This window comes from Argopecten irradians, chromosome 11 (assembly GCF_041381155.1).
Source record: "Argopecten irradians isolate NY chromosome 11, Ai_NY, whole genome shotgun sequence".
NCBI lineage: Eukaryota > Metazoa > Mollusca > Bivalvia > Pectinida > Pectinidae > Argopecten > Argopecten irradians.
The window spans coordinates 20,217,758-20,225,714 of record NC_091144.1 but is presented as its reverse complement, the minus strand read 5'-3'; positions in this window follow the sequence as shown (position 1 = coordinate 20,225,714).

Below are 7,957 nucleotides of genomic sequence, written 5' to 3'. Positions count from 1 at the left end.
AAGTAAGTAAAAGTTGTCCTGTACTACGGGGTTTATATGTCTAGTATTAGATCTACTGGACTCCATTCTCATAGCCGTCACTGGTCCTAAAGTAAGTAAAAGTTGTCCTGTACTACGGGGGTTTATGTGTCTAGTATCAGATCTACAGGACTCTATTCTCATAGCCATTGCTGGTCCTAAAGTAAGTAAAAGTTGTCCTGTACTACGGGGGTTTATGTGTCTAGTATCAGATCTATAGGACTCCATTCTCATAGTCGTCATTGGTCCTAAAGTAATCAAAAGTTGTCCTGTACTACGGGGGTTTATGTGTCTAGTATCAGATCTACAGGACTCCATTCTCATAGCCGTCATTGCTGGTCCTAAAGTAAGTAAAAGTTGTCTTGTACTACGGGGGTTTATGTGTCTAGTATCAGATCTACAGGACTCCATTCTCATAGCCATTGCTGGTCCTAAAGTAAGTACAAGTTGTCCTGTACTACGGGGGTTTATGTGTCTAGTATCAGATCTATAGGACTCCATTCTCATAGCCGTCATTGCTGGTCCTAAAGTAAGTACAAGTTGTCCTGTACTACGGGGGTTTATGTGTCTAGTATCAGATCTACAGGACTCCATTCTCATAGCCATTGCTGGTCCTAAAGTAAGTAAAAGTTGTCCTGTACTACGGGGGTTTATGTGTCTAGTATCAGATCTACAGGACTCCATTCTCATAGCCGTCATTGGTCCTAAAGTAAGTAAAAGTTGTCCTGTACTACGGGGGTTTATGTGTCTAGTATCAGATCTACAGGACTCCATTCTCATAGCCATTGCTGGTCCTAAAGTAAGTAGAAGTTGTCCTGTACTACGGGGGTTTATGTGTCTAGTATCAGATCTATAGGACTCCATTCTCATAGTCGTCATTGGTCCTAAAGTAATCAAAAGTTGTCCTGTACTACGGGGGTTTATGTGTCTAGTATCAGATCTACAGGACTCCATTCTCATAGCCATTGCTGGTCCTAAAGTAAGTAAAAGTTGTCTTGTACTACGGGGGTTTATGTGTCTAGTATCAGATCTACAGGACTCCATTCTCATAGCCATTGCTGGTCCTAAAGTAAGTACAAGTTGTCCTGTACTACGGGGGTTTATGTGTCTAGTATCAGATCTATAGGACTCCATTCTCATAGCCGTTATTTGTCCTAAAGTAAGTAAAAGTTGTCCTGTACTACGGGGGTTTATGTGTCTAGTATCAGATCTACAGGACTCCATTCTCATAGCCGTTATTGGTCCTAAAGTAAGTAAAAGTTGTCTTGTACTACGGGGGTTTATGTGTCTAGTATCAGATCTACATGACTCCATTCTCATAGCCGTCACTGGTCCTTAAGTAAGTAAAAGTTGTCCTGTACTATAGGGGGTTTATGTGTCTAGTATTAGATCTACTGGACTCCATTCTCATAGCCGTCACTGGTCCTAAAGTAAGTAGAAGTTGTCCTGCACTACAGGGGTTTATGTGTCTAGTATCAGATCTACAGGACTCCATTCTCATAGCCGTTCATTGCTGGTCCTAAAGTAAGTAAAAGTTGTCCTGTACTACGGGGGTTTATGTGTCTAGTATCAGATCTACAGGACTCTATTCTCATAGCCGTCATTTGTCCTAAAGTAAGTAAAAGTTGTCCTGTACTATAGGGGTTTATGTGTCTAGTATCAGATCTACTGGACTCCATTCTCATAGCCGTTATTGGTCCTAAAGTAAGTAAAAGTTGTCCTGTACTACAGGGGTTTATGTGTCTAGTATCAGATCTACAGGACTCTATTCTCATAGCCGTCACTGGTCCTAAAGTAAGTAAAAGTTGTCCTGTACTACGGGGGTTTATGTGTCTAGTATTAGATCTACAAGACTCCATTCTCATAGCCGTTATTGGTCCTAAAGTAATTAAAAGTTGTCCTGTACTACGGGGGTTTATGTGTCTAGTATTAGATCTACAAGACTCCATTCTCATAGCCGTTATTGGTCCTAAAGTAAGTAAAAGTTGTCCTGTACTACGGGGGTTTATGTGTCTAGTATTAGATCTACAAGACTCCATTCTCATAGCCGTTATTGGTCCTAAAGTAAGTAAAAGTTGTCCTGTACTACGGGGGTTTATGTGTCTAGTATCAGATCTACAAGACTCCATTCTCATAGCCGTCTTGGTCCTAAAGTAAGTAAAAAGTTGTCCTGTACTACGGGGGTTTATGTGTCTAGTATCAGATCTACAGGACTCCATTCTCATAGCCGTATTGGTCCTAAAGTAAGTAAAAAGTTGTCCTGTACTACGGGGGTTTTATGTGTCTAGTATCAGATCTACAGGACTCCATTCTCATAGCCATTGCTGGTCCTAAAGTAAGTAAAAGTTGTCCTGTACTACGGGGGTTTATGTGTCTAGTATCAGATCTACAGGACTCCATTCTCATAGCCATTGCATTGGTCCTAAAGTAAGTAAAAGTTGTCCTGTACTACGGGGGTTTATGTGTCTAGTATCAGATCTACAGGACTCCATTCTCATAGCCATTGCTGGTCCTAAAGTAAGTAAAAGTTGTCCTGTACTACGGGGGTTTATGTGTCTAGTATCAGATCTACAGGACTCTATTCTCATAGCCGTCATTTGTCCTAAAGTAAGTAAAAGTTGTCCTGTACTAACGGGGGTTTATGTGTCTAGTATCAGATCTACAGGACTCCATTCTCATAGCCGTCAGCTGGTCCTAAAGTAAGTAAAAGTTGTCCTGTACTACGGGGGTTTATGTGTCTAGTATCAGATCTACAGGACTCCATTCTCATAGCCGTCATTGGTCCTAAAGTAAGTAAAAGTTGTCCTGTACTACGGGGGTTTATGTGTCTAGTATCAGATCTACAAGACTCCATTCTCATAGCCGTCATTGCTGGTCCTAAAGTAAGTAAAAGTTGTCCGGTACTACGGGGGTTTATGTGTCTAGTATCAGATCTACAGGACTCCCATTCTCATAGCCATTGCTTGGTCCTAAAGTAAGTAAAAGTTGTCCAGTGTACTACGGGGGTTTTTGTGTCTAGTATCAGATCTACAAGACTCCATTCTCATAGCCGTTATTGGTCCTAAAGTAAGTAAAAGTTGTATCCTGTACTACGGGGGTTTATGTGTCTAGTATTAGATCTACAAGACTGCTATTCTCATAGCCCGTTATTGCTGGTCCTAAAGTAAGTAAAAGTTGTCCTGTACTACGGGGGTTTATGTGTCTAGTATTGAGATCTACTAGACTCCATTTCTCATAGCCGTTATTGGGTCCTAAAGTAAGTAAAAGTTGTCCTGTACTACGCGGGGTTTATGTGTCTAGTATCAGATCTACTGGACTCTATTCTCATAGCGTCATTGGTCCTAAAGTAAGTAAAAGTTGTCCTGTACTACGGGGGTTATGTGTCTAGTATCAGATCTACAAGGACTCTATTCTCATAGCCGTCATTGGTCCTAAAGTAAGTAAAAGTTGTCCTGTACTACGGGGGTTTATGTGTCTAGTATCAGATCTACAGGACTCCATTCTCATAGCCGTCATTGGTCCTAAAGTAAGTAAAAGTTGTCCTGTACTACGGGGGTTTATGTGTCTAGTATCAGATCTACAGGACTCCATTCTCATAGCCGTTATTGGTCCTAAAGTAAGTAAAAGTTGTCCTGTACTACGGGGGTTTTATGTGTTCTAGTATCAGATCTACAGGACTCCATTCTCATAGCCGTCATTGGTCCTAAAGTAAGTAAAAGTTGTCCTGTACTACGGGGGTTTATGTGTCTAGTATCAGATCTACAGGACTCCATTCTCATAGCCGTCATTGGTCCTAAAGTAAGTAAAAGTTGTCCTGTACTACGGGGGTTTATGTGTCTAGTATCAGATCTACAGGACTCTCATTCTCATAGCCGTCATTGGTCCTAAAGTAAGTAAAAGTTGTTGTCCTGTACTACAGGGTTTATGTGTCTAGTATCAGATCTACTGGACTCCATTCTCCATAGCCGTCATTGGTCCTAAAGTAAGTAAAAGTTGTCCTGTACTACAGGGGTTTATAGTCTAGTATCAAAGATCTACAGGACTCCATTCTCATAGCCATTCATTGGTCCTAAAGTAAGTAAAAAGTTGTCCTGTACTACAGGGTTTATCAATGCTTCTAGTATCAGACCTAATTCTACATGGACCTGGACATTCCTAAAGTAAGTAAAAAGTTGTCCTGTCACTGGTTTATGTATAAAGTCAGATCTACAGGCTCCATTCTCAAAGTTGTCCTGTACTAAAAGTTGTCCTGGTTTATCCCAGTGTTCAAACTGGTCTAGTATCAAATGATCTACAGGACTTCCATTCTCATAGCCATTGCTGGTCCTAAAGTAAGTAAAGTTGTCCATGTACTACGTGGGTTTATGTGTCATGAGTATAGATCTACAGGACTCCATACTCATAGCCATTGCTGTCCTAAAGTAAGTAAAAGTTGTCCTGTACTACGGGGTTTTATAAAAAGTCTAGTATTTGACTCTTTTTTTTTTTGATCTACTGGACTCCATTTCATAGCCGTCACTGGTCCTAAAGTAAGTAAGAAAGTTGTCCAGTACTACGGGGGTTTATGTGTCTAGTATCAGATCTTTAAAAAAAACATGAGATGACCACAGATAAAGGTGACGTGGATAAAGTTTATCAATGCATTGGGGACGTTTTGAATTCAGTTCATGCTGGAATTCAGCAGACAGTTAACTAGTTTTACTGTTTATTATAAAACAGTTTGGATTTACTTAACTGGTTCCAGTTGTTCAAACGGTGATTAGCTTAATCAAATGATTAGCAAGAGTTTTCTTTCTGATATACTACAAAACCTGTGATTACATCTTCTCAAATGTTGATGGGTAGATATAAAATGGAGAACTTGTAATAGGAATTAATATGAAAAATCAAGTTAAATTCATAAGAATTTGTTTTATCTTTATTTGCAAACTGTCCTGAAACTCTGATTAGTTATTATCTTTTGAACAATCGGTCATCAGCAAAAAAAGGCACGTTAAATCTGAAATGTATGTGGGAAAAAAACAATTATTGGATAACCATTATCTTCAAATGTGCTGTGATATATAAATTGAAATATGTTAAACGTGTGTATTGATTGAATGATTCATTATTTACTAATCATTTAAAGGTATGTATCATGTTTAGGATATTTATTACTCTCACTGTTCTAATTGTTTTCTATACATTTTCTTTTAGTATAGATATACTTGTACATGAGTCTCTTTGCATAAAGTTTTGTCCATATATGTTCATGTATATTTTGAAATTTTTTTAATGCTTTTACTTGAAACATGCTAAACTTATTTTGATATTTTGTACGAACAAATATTTGAAAAATAAACATCTAATTTATTCATTATTTTGCAGTTTTGTTTTAAAAAAAAAAAACACATGTATAATTATACCCCTGCAACGAAGTTACGGGGTGGGGAGGGGGTTATACTGGAATTGGGTTGTCCGTCTGTCTGTCTGTCTGTCTGTAGACACAAATTCCTACTAAACTACTTGACAGATTTTGATGTACTGTATATAGGGTTCTGCATTGTTCCCTATTAAAGGAGTCATTACAAAATTTGTTCAGAGGAGGGTATAAGTCGTTCACTTTGGCGACAGTTGTAGTGTAATGTTTAAAGATAATAAATATATCAGTTTAAGGCAAGTGTCTGAGTAAAAGGATGCATAACAGTCTTGGTTTAACCGCCCGTACCACATTTTAATATAAACATGCTGAGAGATCCCACAATTTCAAATTAGCTTACAGCATTCAAGAAGCATGAAGAGCACCACTTTTAGAGCACCACTTTTATAACAGAAAGTTACAAATAAGTTGTGAGCTTTGTATTGAAGAATGTTTTCTGCAATGTGTTACTCTCCAACTTCTCAAAGCTTTAAAATCGATTCAAAGGAATGATGAAATTGAGGATGCAATTCCAGAAAGTAAGTGATTAGGACATGTAGTTTCCTCCTATACCACAATCTTCGAAAACACACCACGCATTTCATTATTTAAGTGAACTTCCTTTGAAACAGATGGTTTGCATATTACTGCACCACATACATGAGATGTTGTGACCCTGGCTCTTTATAGGACGTTATTTAATCAAACAAACAAACAAATCTATAAGCTACACTGACATGGTGGATCACATAATTCAAGTGTGGCACGCAAAACCTTAGGGATAACGCTTTTGTGGGTGGTCTGCCACAGGTACGTAGATTGAAGTGGCCTTAAAGGTGAACATTAGTCATGGCAAACACAATACCTGTGAACTGGTTTGACTACTACTAAGATGCAACAATGGTCCCACGTTTCACCTTAGCCACAAACTCATATTCAGGATCTCCATTAACATGTTTGGACCAACATACAATGTACACTTCAAAGCAGTTGTCATAAATATAATCTTGGTACTTATCGGCCAGAGGTCTCTCCTAGCATCCCTGTCTTGTGAGGTTCAAACAGTGACTAAATATCTCTGTGACTCATCTGTCAGCAATAGCGATATTATAGAATATTTAATATTGACGATTTCTGGAGTAGCAAAACTTTTTGGTCCGGCAACGTAGTAGATGGCTTTTGAATGATCAAGGAAAAGAACACTTTATAAAATGGCATCGAGACTTTTGATTATTTCTACCAAAATGAAATGGATATGATAGGACGTTATATAAAAATGTCCGACTAAAAGTCAAACCTTTCATGGGTCCCTATTATGTTATTTGGATACACATAATGTTTTTAACATAATATAAAACAATAAAACGTCATGCAAGTAGGAAGTGTGAAAAATAGAAACAAAAATAGAGATGACATCAATTTAAAAAATAATTCAGAGAACAGGTGCCGAGAATGATTAACCGATATCACATTAAGTTCATGAGATTTATAGGAAGATAAATCTGGATCGACAAATGTGTTTCCCATTAAATCAGATAGCGATTTCTCGAAACAAAAGTGCAGACTTAAGTCAAAACTCAAGTTTTTCTCCTTAAATGTAACTTGTATTGCAATTTATGACTTCAGTCAGTTTTTGACTTAAGATTGTTTCGAGAAATCTGGGCCAGGTATGAGAGCTAGAGAAAGGAAATTACTTACATATTATTAGTAGTGTTTCCCCTATGAAGATGACAGTGCTATAGTGCAAAAATAACACTTTCGTTTCATCTCTGGTGATTGTGGGAGAGTATTCCTTTTACCCTACTTTGTAGATGACAGTCTATCAGTAAATAATTTGCATGTCGACAACTCGACAACCATTTTATGTCTGTCAGGACTATACTCGTCCCATAACTCAACTCATTAATGGAATGTAGGTCAATAGACAATATCTTTGGGAATTAAAGTAAAATGGTAAAAAATGCATAAAACTATGCTCACGGAAGAAACTACAACGCAATCAGTTATCAGATAACTTCAGAAGAGTGTTATTTCAGTGGGATTCATTGACACTTCAAGGGGATAAACTCCACTATACGTGTAACTTACATGCAATCCCCATGAAAAGACGAACGGGAACAAGTTACTAGTTATGGAGAACACAAGAAAGGAAAGATGTGTAAAGTGTGTCTGACTACGGAGGATAAGCATTTGGCATGATAAATGGCACAACCAATACGACATCTATAGATTGCTTGAAACATGTCCTGTAAGTCAGTAGACTTCAGCAAGCCAACAACTGGTAATTGAATTGGATGAACAGTGCTGACGACTGATCCTCTCCCACCTCCTTAGAGCCAATATAGCAAATAAGTGATCAAAAAGTACAATGAGGGATAATAACAGGTGAAGACAAAGGCAATATCAGCAGCATCACAATTGTACGTATGTCTTGACATGTTGATAAATGGGGAAAAGTAATTGCTTCATGATATGCTGGTCTTTTGTATGATCGAAAAAAGAGATCAGTCAGATGATGTGTACGATGGAGGATGGTAAAAC